This window comes from Pogoniulus pusillus, chromosome 12, assembly GCF_015220805.1.
Source record: "Pogoniulus pusillus isolate bPogPus1 chromosome 12, bPogPus1.pri, whole genome shotgun sequence".
Taxonomy (NCBI): Eukaryota; Metazoa; Chordata; class Aves; order Piciformes; family Lybiidae; genus Pogoniulus; species Pogoniulus pusillus.
The window spans coordinates 24,104,183-24,118,220 of record NC_087275.1 but is presented as its reverse complement, the minus strand read 5'-3'; the positions used below and the strand labels follow the sequence as shown (position 1 = coordinate 24,118,220).

The following is a 14,038-nucleotide window of genomic DNA, read 5'->3' as shown; positions in this document are numbered from 1 at the left end:
GGTCAGGTTGCGGGCACCGTTCCTCCCTGCCTGCTAGGCAGCTGGCCTCGGCGCGCCCACGCCCGCCACGGCCAGGGTCAGGATTAAACACTGCTTCCCCGTCCCCGGAGGCCTCCCCGCAGGCCCGCAGTTTCCTCCCTCCTGTCCTTGAGCCATCGACACCTGCGATAAACCAGTGATGCCGAGTGGAAAAGGTTTCTCCATGCCTGCCACAGGGCCAGGCGCTGCCACGCCGTGTCCTCGCTCCCCTGAGAAACTTCCACACGATGCTTTGCAGTGTGTGTGGCACGGGCAAGCCTTGACAAACCCATAATAAAGGGCTCTGATATTCTGGCCTAGGAGCCGGGATAGTGGACACTCCATGCAGCCCCGTCCTGCTCGGCACTGGAGTGGAGACCCAGGGCGGCTCAGCAAGGAGCCGAGACGCGAGGCCTCCTCGGGGTCTTCACTTGCCCCGGCTCCTTTCTCTGAAAGTTGTCAATGCCATGTTCCCAAAGTGAGTGGGTCAGCAGCTGATGACAAGGGGGGAAATGAAGAAGACGGCAACGAGTGAAAAAGAACAACGCACCACCTTCCCAAACTCTTTCCTGGCGCAATTACTCATCCACAGAGTTCCCCTAAGTCAGAGAAACTTGGCAAAGCCCCAAGGCCGAGCCGTTAGAACGGTCTGAGTCTTCCCGGGCACCTTCTGCCGTGGGCAGAAGACTCAAGTCAGGGCCGGAGGTCTGGGGCAGGCGGGGACTGTGCGTCTCCATCCTCGGCGCTCTTCGCGCTCGAGTTATTGTGGAGCGTTTTATCTTCACAGTCACATCGGCAGCTAACGAAGCTCGGCGGCTGCAGCCCACACGACTTTGGTTCTCTGCATTTATCCTTCAATAAAAGCCGATTCCTTTATTAGAAACAGGAGACGTGTCTCCTACCGCCCCTATCAAATCCCAACCGGCAAGGCGCAGCAGACACCTCCCCCTCAGCCCCCCCCCGCCCGAGAGGGGCAAGCAGCACCACCTCACGGCCTACGTGTCGCACCCACCCGCGACCCCCCACCGCGAACATTCCGCTCACTTTCCTTTCTACCGGGGCGGCCAACGCCCCCTCCCTGAGATTCCCCCCTGGGCAGGAGCAGCCGAGGCCAGGAGGCCTCTCGCTGCTGCGCGCCCTCCACCTCAAGCACCCCACGCCGGTACGGGCGCCTCTCCCCACTCCGCCAAATCAATCGCCCCCACCACGCGTACCCACACGACTTTCATTCCCCTGCATTTATCGTTCAATAAAAGTCGTTTCTTTTATTAGAAACAGAGGAGACGCATCTCGCACAGCCCTCACCTCATGCCCCTTCCGCGGGCACAGCCGGCGGCCCCCCTTCCACATCACCCCCCGCCGAGTGCGGCCCGCCCCACCCCCTCTCGCTCCTACCACTGCCGCCCCCTAAAAATAACAATAACAGTAATAACAATAATAACAGCCGCCGTCCCCAGCAGTCGCGGCAGCCAGCCTCCCCTCCACCGAGCCCAGCCACCCCCTCCCCTTCCCTCTCAAATCCCCCATCACTAGGCGCAGCCAGCACCCCCTCCCACCCCCCCGCTCCTCACCCGCCTTTCCCCAGGCGCAGCCAACGACCCAGCAAATCCTCTCGCCAGGCACGGCTCGGCCCCCGCCCGCCTCGCAGCCCCCTCCCAACCCGGGCACCGAGCAGATCTATACAGCGGCTGCTTGTGCAACTCCGATCGGAGCTGACGACGACGACACTACCGGGCGGGGAAGGGCTTCCCCGGCGCCGCCGGGAGAGCTGGTGCTCGGAGGATGCCAGCCCGCTTTGGCCGTGCCGCGCCGTGCCGTGCCCCTCCTCCGCGCCGCTGCTGGGGGGAGCGAGCCCGGCGGAGATCTCCCCGCTGAGGAGGGGCCGGGACGGAACGCGCTCTGTATCGTATTAAATTAATCGCCCGGCTCCGGAGGAGGCAGGTGATTCTGCCAAACACAATGAGGGGTTTGAGCGCTGCGGAATAAAGCGCCGTTCATGGGGCCGTGGGCGGCCGTCCCCGGCTCCGCTGCGGGATCTACGAATCCCGGAGGAACACGGTACTGTTCCCTGCCGCCGGCCCCAGCGATACCCCACCCTCACCCTTGAGATGGATAAAGACTGGGCGCGGGAGGGAAGGGAATGAGCGAGCAGCCGTCCGTGCGGCGGGGGAGTAGAAAGCCCCAGGAGCAGGAGACGGGCTGCAGTCAGGTCTCTGCTACCACCACAACCATCGTGCCCATCGTCCCGGGGGCAGCCTCCTGACATGAGAGGCTGTTCATCAGCCTCCCGCGGGGAGGCAGGGGCCGAGCGGTGGGGATGGCTCAGCCCGCCGGGCAGGGCAGGGCACTGAGGAGCGCGAGGCCCCGGGGCGGGTGGCGCCTCCCGGGTTCAGGCGGTGGCAGGCGTTGTTTTCCTCGGTGAGCAGAGGAGGAGGAGGAAATCTCCGGGTTTTTAATGAGGGGGTGCAGCAGGGCTGAGCACTGGGATTACACATCGCGGAGACAGAGCTGCGGGCTGTGTGTGAGCGCAGGGCTGGTAGTCTCCGCCCGTCTGCCTGCTAATCGCACGTTTTCCGCTGTTAAAAAGAAACAGAGACGCTGTGGCCGAGCCCAGCGCTGTCTCTGTGACTGTGACATGAAAAGATGGCGCTCTCTCCCCTCCCCCAGCCTCCCTCTCGGCTTACACTTCCTCCCCAACAGCTTTTACCTTCCAGGTTTTTTAAACCCTCTTTTCTCTCTTCATTCCCCCGTTTTCCCCCGTCCGGATACCACCGGCTTCCCTCGGCTGCGACCTTTTTTTGTCTTTTTGTTTTTTAGTCTCTACCTCGCTGTTTTCACGTCTCCCTTTACTCAGAAGCCTCTCTTTATGTCTCGCTCTTTTGTGAACTTCTGCGGCTAATGGGAGGCAGTTTTCAGGGGAGGGGGAGTGTGAGGAAAAGCGGGGAAGGGGTTACCTAGTCCATTCTCTACTTCCTTCGTCTCCTACGAGGCACTGGAGGCAGGAAAACGAGCGGGATCGAGATGTGTGCCTCCCGGAGGGGCAGGAAGGAGTATCCGTGAGGTTCCTGCCCGCGCCAGCAACCTGGTCACGCTGCGGCTGCCCCCACCTCCGTGGGAGCGCCCGACGAGGGGGATCCGAGGAGGTGGCGCAACGAGAGACATCCCCAGCGGAGAAGTTTACCTATCTAGAAACGTTTTACGATGCTGGGAGCACTAAAGTGGTCCTGGCTCCTGGGACTGCCCACGGCCCTGCTCCGAGGCGGGAGAGCTGCTCTGCCGCCTTGCAGCTAGCTTCCCGAGTTCCTCACAGACCGCCCCAAGTGCTAAGTTGGTTGTCGGTTTTGTTGGGAGGTTTGGTTGCTGGTTTTTTGGTTGGTTGGTTGTTTTGGGGTTTTGTTTGTTTGTTTTGGTGTTGTTTTTTTTTAAAGCCTGCAAATTAAATTCAGTGCTGCTCTCTCCTATTTTAGTGTCTGTTACGTTAATTGCACTAGCACTGGAGTGCTGTTTGCCAGGGATGCATGAAGGCCTCGGGAATTAACTGCAAGATCCTGCTCGGACTTTCCTCGGCCAGCAGCAAGTTGTGAGGGGTTGTCGAGGACGACCTCGTGTGATTTCGGGGCGTGCTGCTGCCGGCCGGCCTCTTTGAATCCAGGGCCAAAGACTCTTGGCTGGAGGTCAGGGTGGAAGCAGCTCCCTGTGCGCCCGTAGATCTATTTGCGTAAGGATTTGCATTGCGGGAGGACAGGTATTTTCCTCCCTGTGGATGGTAAAAATGCAAAATTAGCTCTCCTGTTTCTAGGCAGAGACACCACGACTACGTGATCTCGCGGAACCTGTCGGTTTTGCTTTCTGGAGCGGCAGGGAAACCGGACACTTTTATCAATGACTCCCATAGCAGTTCTTCTGGGTGTTCGCCATATTTATCGCCATCTAACCCCATGAAGCCACAAGTGCTGTGTCACAGCCCCTGCCCTGCCCGGGGATCTTGTCTGTGCCCTGTACCTGGCCTCGACACGAAGAAGTAGGTATGTGTGGCTTTCCCAGATGTGTCCCTTCTGCAGTGCCTACTTCATCTATTTGTTATCAGGGGACGGCGTGTGGAGTGACTGAGCCTAATAAGTTGTCCACTTGTTCATTCCAGGAGCATTGATTTCTGGTTCCAAGGCACTCTGTTCTAGCACTGGCCACAGCTGCGGGGCATTTCGCAGCTGGTCTTTTGCCTAGACAAATATCAGCGAGAATGTGAGCGTTATTAGCCACATAAATAAATCATTAATGTGCACACAAATGTTATTTTAGCATAACTTCCAAGGAGAACATATCCCGTCGGGGCAAGACGGAAAGGCTCGTCGCGTTGGACCGGCCCAGGAGCAGCCTGGCCGGCAGTGGCTGGCGGGGGTCGGTGTCCGTCGCGCCCCCTCCTCCCCGCCAGCCCATGCGCGGAGCCTACAGGGAAGACACGGCTTCCCCGCGTCCGATTGAACATTAACAAGGCCGGCCCGCCGTGGCACGGCCGCGGGGCCTTGCCTCGCAGACCTTTGTCTGCTCGCCCGAAGCCAGGCAGGGACGCCGGGCCCTTTTCTCCCCAAACGCGACGGCACTAATGAGATTACCTTCCGGCTGGCCGCAGCTGAAGCTGCGAACCACAGAGCCCGTTCCGGCCCAGCCGTTGCGCCTCTTTCACGCGGATGCCACAACAGAGACAACGTTTGCTTCTGGCCTCCCGCGAAAGGTTGCTGGCACCCCCCGTGCCCGGGGACCGGCAGCCGCCGCCGTCCCGGCCGCGCTAGCCCTGCTCCGCGGAATCCCGCGGGTGCCAGCAAAGCCCTGCCTGGGAGCCCTGCCAAGGCGGTCTTGCTTTGATATTCCGCACCACGGCCGATCCGTTCATCACGCAAATGCGAGCTTGCCCCGGCACTCTCGTAATAAACAGCGCATTTCGCCGGGCTCCCAAAGTAAATATTGTATCGGAGGAGCGGGGCCGTGCAGGAAAGCTGAAATCTACTCTTTTTTTCACACTTAGCAACCGAGAGAAGCGTTGTGCGCTCCCTTCCCGAGCTAGGCTCAGCGTGATTTACTTTCTGGTTGCGAAGCAGATATCCACTTGTCAGTTCAAGGGCAGGACAGAGACTGTACAAGCGGAGTCTTGTGAATGGAAATTTCACGTTTACGAGGTTCTGTTCCATCACCAAAAGCCACCTTCTAGCACCTTTACTCTGGCATGTAGCTGCTTTTATCCACACACCCCCATCCCGCCCCAGCCACATCTCCATCCAACCCTTCCCAGTCTCACTCTTCAGATGGATTCCCAATCTTTTCCCGACTGGCCCTGAAGAAGGCAGAGCGGGAGCAAGGGGGAGGGATATCGACAGAGGCTGATGATGAATGGCAAGGCAAATGATAAGAACCGAAGTGACAACAAACGCAAGCAGAAGTGGTCTCTGCTCTCTCACGGGGCCTAGCCCCATGCGCAGCTATGGGAGCTGTGCTTGTGCTGTGAGAGCAAGGTTGGCCTCCACAGGCAGCCCGGCTTCTCCGGGGTGAGATAAACACATTTCGATCACGTGGCGAGCCTACACGGTGCCATGCTTCTATTTGCCTTCCCCGCTTGCTTTTCACAATAACATGCCATCCGCCAGCCCGCTCCGAGGCTAACCTCACCTCCCTGGCGACCCGCCAACTTGCCAGAGTCCGGCCATGCGGGGAGAAACCGCGGTTCTCCGGGGGAGGCTGCAACCTCATCCATGGCTGAAACATAGCTAATTCGGGGTTGGGACAGGGGCTAGCGACTTCCAGGCTTGGAATTGGGACTGCCCGCACCCAAGCGGGAGCAGGTCCTGGGGCTTGGTCCAGCAGCAGGACGGGGCGCGGTGTCCCCCCTGAGCGTCGGGGTTGGGCCAGGGATTGCAGGTGCGGAGCATGTGCGGATGCTGTCAGCTTCGGGGCAGGGGAGAGCCCGCATCTCTGGAAGCAGAGTGGGCTTCGCAGAGAGGAGGGGAGGCCGGTGCACGCACGGTGAAACGCCAGCTTCGTCGCTTTAAAATGGCCGAAAAAAGTGTCCTCGGGCGTGCCCATCCCGAGGTACAGGCAGCGGGGGGTGGCGGTCAGGGAGAGTGGAAGACTGGAGCTGGCCAAGTGCTTTCCCCCGCCGCCCTTCCCCCGGCGGAGCGAGCGTGCCGTTTAATCCCTTTATCCCCGCTCGCTGGTGGCGGTGCGAGCCGCCGGGCCGGGAGTCACCCACCATCCGCCCGGGAAGCGGCGTGCTGGCTCTGCGGCACACATGTCGCCGGGTGAGAGCAGGGAGCTGTTCCCCTCTGGCACTGCCTTTACAGCGGCAGCCGCGGGTAGGGGGGATGCAGCCCTCGGAGAACCGACCTTGGTCGTGCACCAGAGGGGATCTGGTCCTTCGGAGCTTCGGGGGCATACTGCCGTAAAGTACCGGAACCGTACACCCAGCACCCAGCCCAGAGCCCCGAAGACTCCGAGGACAGGCCTCGTTGTCTACCCGCGAGGGTACAGTTTGCAGCTTCACCACTCTCCGGGTCCTCGAGGCTCTCCGGCGAGGCGTGGAGCAGCCCCTCGGTGCAGTACCCAGATTGGGCTGCGGCCCCTCGGCTGCTCTTGATCCGAAATCCGACAATTATGCAAATGCTCGAGATACTCTCTCGTTTGATCTCAACTTCCTCGGAATGATCCCTTCTCACTACGAAGCATGAAGATGCCTCTAGGACGTGTAAAGTGAACTAAGGGGCTCCTTTCATCCCCTTTTGTTATCCGCACCGGGCTCGCCTCTTCAGCCCCGCATTCCCCAAACGCCAGGAAAAGGGGCGACCGGGGGAGGCGGCGGGACGTGGGAGCAGCCCGGGCCGCCGGTTGTCATGGCGAGGCCAGGCGTCTTCCCAAGTTATGTGCGACTAATGGGTTTGTGCCCCGCTCGGCTCCGAGTTCACCTTTCCCCTCGCTGCTCTGCTCCCCGCCGACCTCCCCGCCCGCGCACCGGGAGGCAACAGCTCCCCCCGCCCCGCCAAGCAACTAGCCGAGCCCCGGAGCCTCAGTCCTTCTGATTCGCTTCCTGCATAGCAGACGCTGCGGGGCTGAGAAGCAGAGGCGGAGGGAGGGAAGATTCCCGCCGACGTGAGCGCAGCCCCCGGACGACTTTAAATTCTATCTTTTGCTGCGTGCCCTACCACCTCGTGTTTCAGTTTCGATAAGATAGACTGACGAGGCACTGAATGTATAGGAGGTTTAGTATGTCCACGCAACCGTGAATATGGTTTTCAAAGCTCCCGAGCCATGGCTGGGAATTTCCCCACACACACCTACTTTCTTTTCTTTCCTTCACAGAGATATTAAGAAAGTTTGTGCTGTCTTGAAAACTACTCCTCCTGTGTAAGAAAAACATTCTGACCATTCGCTGGAGGCCATTTTATGCAACCTCAAGGAGGTTAATAGCTTGCATAATTTCAAGAATACCAGATGTCTCCTTAATACCTTTTCCCCTTTCCCTGCCATTCATTCAGACAAGCTAGGATCTCTGTAGGCCAAGGGCTCCTGTGACGAGCAACACTGATTCCCACCTAGCGAAGGGGCATGCACTAGAAAACGGATGGAGTTCTTCCCTGCTCTGCTCATGTACTATGCTGAAAGAAAACCTGCGATGTATCTGTGAGACAAAGGGATGTATGTGAAGGAGAGCATGTAGTAAGTGGGCTACCTTGAGTACATAGGTGGGGTTTTTTATTTTGCTGGAATTTGCAGTTCTCTCTAGAGAAGAATCAGCAAATGCAGTATTAATGAAACTGTTCCACTGCAAAACAAAGCTGAGTAAACAGGAGAAGAAGAATTATTTGAGCCATTTTTAAAATGTTGTCATGTTTGTTAACAGCTGCTTAACAAGCTCTTGGAAAAGAAGGCTTATTAATTAAAAAAAAAAAAAAAAAAAAGATAAAAAGGGCAGCTATCCCCCTGCTTACTTACAATTAAATGATGACAGCTTATAATGCATTCCTTCAAGACCTCCAGTAATACCAGGGCTCAGGGGACTACAAATACCTAATTCATAGATTTTTTTTTTTTAACCAAGAATGGACCGTTATGATCAGCTGGTCTGACCTACTACATGTCATGGGCCAGTGAATTTCAGCCAGACATTCTTGTATCAGACTCATAAATTCTGGCTGAGCTTTTAACCTGACATCCAATCTTGCTCTGAAGACTTTTCAGTAACACAAGACCTACTACTTGCCTCAGTTGTTACAGTGGTTATGTCTCCTCACTGGTTAAAAAGAAAAACAAAACAAAACTAACAGAATCACCTATTTCTGCTTAGAATGCATAGAGCTTCATTTTCCAACATAGGTTCTCATTATGCCTTTGTCTGCTACATTAGAGATATCTCTACTATCAGAAATCTCCCCATAGAGACACTGAAGATACTCAAAGACTATGACCAAACCAAGTCATAGCCTCCTCTTGGATAAATTAATAGATGGGATTTCTCCAGTCTTTTGCAATAAGATATGATTCCCAGACCTTGACTTACTCTTGTAGCTCTTTTCTGATCCCATATTAATTTGCCAATGCACTTTTAACATGCAAACACCACAACAGAGCTGGGCATAGTATTCCAGCAATGGTCTCATTCATGTTGGAAGCATTCATGGCATCGTTAAGCTTGTTTAAAACCCTATGCAGATTACCTTTATAGGTAGCCTTAGCAATACTGAATTTATTAAAACCCCAGTTTAAAAGACATGCAGACTAGTGTTATTCAGCAAATTCACAATGCTGAGCATCATTTGACCAAACTGCAGAGCCACCTTAGTTTTTGTAGCTGGGATTTTTTCAGTGATCCATCAGCCCTAGCCTTCAGTGGGGCTTCCTTTTGTTTTGTTTTGTTTTGTTTTGTTTTGTTTTGTTTTGTTTTGTTTTGTCTGAAGAAGCAAGTGCTGCCTATTCTCACAATGGCACTAGCCCTGGCCATGCGCTTGTTCACTGCATCATTCTCTATTTCCCCTCTTCCTCTCTTACAATGCCAAAGCAAAGTTCCAGCATGACTCAAGAGTAGTTCAATCCTCAATGGTAGGGCTCGGTTTTGAGACACTCCTCCCCTGGTAGCTCACAATTTCCATGTGGCCTTCTTCAACCACAGCAAACATCTGAGCCTGTTCACCATCTACCTTCACATGAATGTCTGTTCCAAAATATGGGCAGTAGTCAGGGTAGAGGCATCCCACTAGATACTAAATGAAATATATCCTCTGACAAAGAAATAGGAGCTGCAGTTCTTCTGCCCATCTTGGTGATGCCTGTTCAAGTTTTGGTCTATCTCAGCTTCTGAGACAGCCTTGCTGTGGAATGGCAGGATCTTGAGGGCCAAAGTCCATGTGTTAACAGCATAGCTCCAGTACTTTCTCACTCTCTGATCTTCTCAAGCTAACCCAGGAAACACTGCATACAATGGGTGCTACAAGCCTAGGGTCTGTTCTGTGTGAAATGTGGCTTCAGTTGTAGTCAAGATACACTGGGTTATTTAGGTGAGACTGGCTCCCAAATGATCAGCTGTAGCTAGGACTCTGTTGTGCTGGGCCTTAAATAACAAGGGTGAAATAGTCTGTGCTCCAAACATCCTTTTCCATATAATTTGCATCCTCAAAAGCAGAAGACCGTATAGGACAGATACAGCCTTGGAAATGTCTGAGCCTCAGCTTCAGACGTGATCCCTGTGCTACTTAGAAGGACTCATATCTCCTTTATTTTCTTCCCAAAAGATATGTCTAGCTGGAGATTCATGTTAATCATGATGTCACAGTCATGCATCAGACCAAAGGTGCTTTTCTCACTAAAAGCAGTCACAGACTGGCCCATGACATCTTCCAACTTGCTCAGTTCCTCAGGCTATTCCCACTGACATTCTGTGTAAACAGAGGTTGTGGCACATGCTGGAGACAGGGTAAGCATAGCAGGCCTGGACTATGGGCACCTTCCAGCAGAAAAGCACCTATGATGTGCCCAAGAAAACTGTTCCACATATAGGAATGATTCTCCATTTGTACAGAATTAAGTGTCTCATACACCACTTCTCTGCTTCTGCTTCCAGAGACATGGTGCCAGTACAGTGTAAAGCCTGTATAACTATATTTTTACATTGAGGTGAACTATGATGAAGTTCACTTGCTCTGCGAGGACCCTGATGCTGCTATTGTAACAGCCAAAGAGGGCCAGCTTGCAAAAAATAAACCAACACCAAGACAAGGGTAGCACAGGAATGACTTAAATTGCTTTTGTGTATATGCCCCACCTCATATAATGTGCCATGCAAGTGCACTTCAGCTGCCCTTTAGCTTAAATTATCCACAACAAACTTATTTTTCCCATGACACATAGCAGAGCCTTCATATCCTACTAGTAGCAGCCCTCTGTTCATTAAACTTTCCACATGCCCTCATTTTACTATGAATCAGACACATTTGCCCTCTCTTCCTATGACTTACACTTTCCAACATCAGAGGACACATGTATCAGAAGATACATCTGATGGCCCAGTGTATGTATATCTTCTTGTACTATTGACATCACTCCTTTACAAAACCTGTCCTAGATAGCCATTGGGTTCAAGTCAAATTCTCCAGTAGCCCCAACCTTGAGAAAGCAAGCACAGAGAAGTCACCTTTGTGTGAACAAAACACCCTGGAGTTGCACTTAAATCTAGTAAGCAGTACATTATCCTTATTCACTGTATCAAACTGCAGTTTAGAATTTCGAAAGCCAATAATCATTCAAACCACCAGACCTGCAGCTTTGAGGCACTGTGTACCACAGGGTGGGATTGCTTCTCTTCTTTCCATTCTGCCTGCCAGCACACGTCACACAGCCACTCACCAAAACTGCTGCAGCCAACTGTATTTGGGTCTGAGTGACTGTTTTGGGGGTTTGCTCTCTTGTAACCCACCAAGGGGTTTGTCATTAGTCTTCATGGAGCGCAGAACGAGGCTGTATGTGGAAAACCAATATTGACATTTCCTTGTTTAAATATCATACATCAGAGGAAGGTCATGGGAGCCAAGGCCACCAGAAAGGGTTCCCCCACAAGCTATTATTTCCTTTTAAAAAGCACCAGGGAGCCAGCAGTCTCTGCTGGGCCTCACACCCGCATGCCTGCTCTTCTCTTCGAGCTCACCAACTGCTGCCAGTGCCACTTAGCAAATACAGATGTTCAGGTCTTTTGCTTTCACCATGTGCCTCACTCATCCCTTCACAGAGACCTGGTACTAAACGAATGCCTCATTTAAGCTCTCTCTTCAAGGCTGTACAAAATACACACACCATCCATGCTCACCTCTGTCTTTGCCTGCAAAAATCTACAGCACTTTCCTACCAAATCTGAAACAAATGGTATTAAAACTTATTTAAAAATGTAACTGAACCAATAGATCAACAATTTTCACGTTTCCAGAGCCTGCATGGCTCTCGCCTGGGAAATCAGAACTGCAGGAAGGTAATTTTACATTTAAATCAATGAAGCTTTCTTTCCCCTCCAAGGTTGCCCTTGCACTTTGCAAAGCCAAGCAGTCCCACCAGAGTTCAGTAGAAGGGAATTGGTTAGATGTCCTACACCTCTAGCACACCCCATCTCCTTGTGGGGGAGGCTTCCTGGGAAGAGTGGGAGGTGTAACACCCCACACTTAGCACCACCCAGTGCAAGACTGTTAGGAGGGCTACTTCTACACCCCACATTCTGGTTCCCTGCTCCCATTAATCTAAGCAGCACCTTGCCTGCTATGCCTTATTCTTTGCATTTTCTCTCTGTGCCCCATATGAAAGAGCTTCACCCTGAGAGTGGGCAGGCTCTCAAGGTGAGATTGAATGCTGAGCCTGGAAGAAAGGTGTTTAGGGACCACTCGAGAAAAGGAGTAGAGAAAGTGACAGAAGACAGGCCCTTTCCCAGGGAAGCAACTGCTGCAGGATTTCTCTTTTTATCTCAACCCCTGAATGGATTTGCTGCTAAAAGAAGGGTAATCCACATTATGTAGAAACAAAATTACATTCACATGAACACACGCATACAAATGCACACTGTTCTCTTCTAACTGCAGAGCACAGAAGTGGCCTTGGAAAGCCGTGGCAAAGGAACTCATGGCTGAAGCCAGGAGCTTGCCTGCCTCCTGTACCACAGGCTTTGCTTTCCTAATCATCTGCTGCTGCAGTTTTCACAGTTCTGCTCCCCTTTTTTTGGGCAAATAGGGAAAAAATGCCTTCTGTGTATACAGAGTGCCCAGCATACTAAAATTACTGCAGGTAACACAATACTTGTGAACCTGGAAAGATAAAAAACTGAAATTTAGCACATGTCAATTCCCCTATTTATGGCTACACATCCTAGTTTAAAACTTGTCCCTGCTGTTTTTGTCTTTAGATGGTAGCTGCAGTACATTGGATGATGCAAGGCAGAGCTGTACCCTGAAGAGCTTGCAAATTTAAATGGAGCCCATATAGGCAGCATAAACAGAGGTTATGAGAGTACGAGGACATCATTTAAGCGGTTGTGTAGGTTACTGGCTTAAAGAGGGATCAATTACAGGACTTTTGGATTTGTTTTCCTGTTTCTCAGCAGCACTGTGAAGGCAGGCAGTGAGATGTTAGAGATGGTGAAAAAGAAAAATATTGAGCCTTGACAGACTGTTACTGGCCAAATATCAACAGTGTAAGCCCAGCTGCAAAAAGGTCATCAGGCTGGCAGAGATGGGGTGTCTGCAGCCTGCTCCTGCTGGTCATAAAGGGTTGGGACTATGAGAAGAGTCTGGGGTGCTCTTGCACTCCAAACTGAAGTAGCTTTGATACTTTCAGTGTCCCTGATGGCTGCTCCAAGCCTGTTCTGCTTTAGCAGTGTTCTCCACCACTTTGTTTCTGAGGCTTAGACGTTGCTACATAAGAGTGCTTCCAAGGAGAATTTAAAATGTCTCTGGAGCAATGAAGGACAGCAGCAGGAGGACTTACTGAACCACTTTGGTCTGAGACATTTGGACTTAGATCCATCCAGGCGTTAATTCAATGAAAGGCAGACAGGATCAGACTGAAACTGGCATTATGCACTGTTGGAAGCAAATCCAATTCACATAGTTTTAAGCACACGCAAACCATTTTCTGTGGGGACCTAGAGTGCTTTACAAGAGCGCTTGAGGGACCAGGTGACTTTCAGCATGGTGAATTTCATCAATGTAACCAAGGCTTAATGCTGTGGCCACAGCCCTCCCTAAAGAGGGGATGACTGTAAAGGCCAAGTCAACAAGTTGGAAAATTGTTTTTTTTTTTTTTTTTCCTTTTCCATTGCCACTGCCTTTTTTTCCCAGCTTCTCATTGTTTATACTGCTTCAAGAGAAAAGTGCTGCATCTTATCACCACGACACAAGCCTGTGTTTTTCTCTCCCTACTAAAATGCTGAAGGTATCTAGTGAGAGAACAGCTCTGTGCAGAACCTACAGGGTGGTGTGGAGACCCTAGGGCCATTTCTGCTTACTGCTTTTCACATTGCTCAAAAGTTCTGGTCCCACATCCAGTCACTGAACAAAGCCCAGGGCTAAAAGCAGTGGTAGCATGTGATACCTATGCAATATCTCTTCTGTCACAATGTAAATTACACCAAAATCCTATCAGCCCCCTGGGAAATGGGTTCCAGTGATAGTGTGACACAGACTTTGCTCCAAATACAGAAGGAGGACCTTGTCTCAAGCTAACCTGAAACAGCTGCATAGACATAGCCATATACACTGTTGTCTCATTCTTGCACTCTTCCTTCAGGTGCTTCCTTGCTATGGGATGGGGTGTCCCCACGTCCTTACTCAGATATAGCTCCTGGACTGCTTCCCAGACTTATATTCAGCTTTCCACAGACAAAAATTACTCTGTAATATTCACATATAGGGATATATCTGACTGCCATGTGCATGGTCTTTTGCTCTCTCACTCACCAGCAGACCAGGGCTCAGGCTGTACAGACATGTGCCACCCCACACCTCATATC

General features: G+C 52.3%; 1 protein-coding gene and 1 long non-coding RNA gene across 3 annotated transcripts in view; one reads left to right on the top strand and one right to left on the bottom strand.

Annotated features, from left to right (window-relative positions):
- BCOR (BCL6 corepressor) overlaps positions 1-14,038 on the bottom strand; it is an 81,269-nt gene that overhangs the window by 64,584 nt on the left and 2,647 nt on the right. The gene's annotated exons all lie outside the window — the stretch shown is intronic.
- LOC135179864 (uncharacterized) lies at positions 1,761-4,011 on the top strand. 2 transcript variants are annotated; one of them, XR_010304161.1, is made up of 3 exons: positions 1,761-2,076; positions 3,486-3,692; positions 3,818-4,011. It is a non-coding gene; the product is annotated as an uncharacterized LOC135179864 (long non-coding RNA). The 2 variants fall into 2 exon arrangements; XR_010304160.1 differs by having other exon boundaries at positions 3,486-3,736.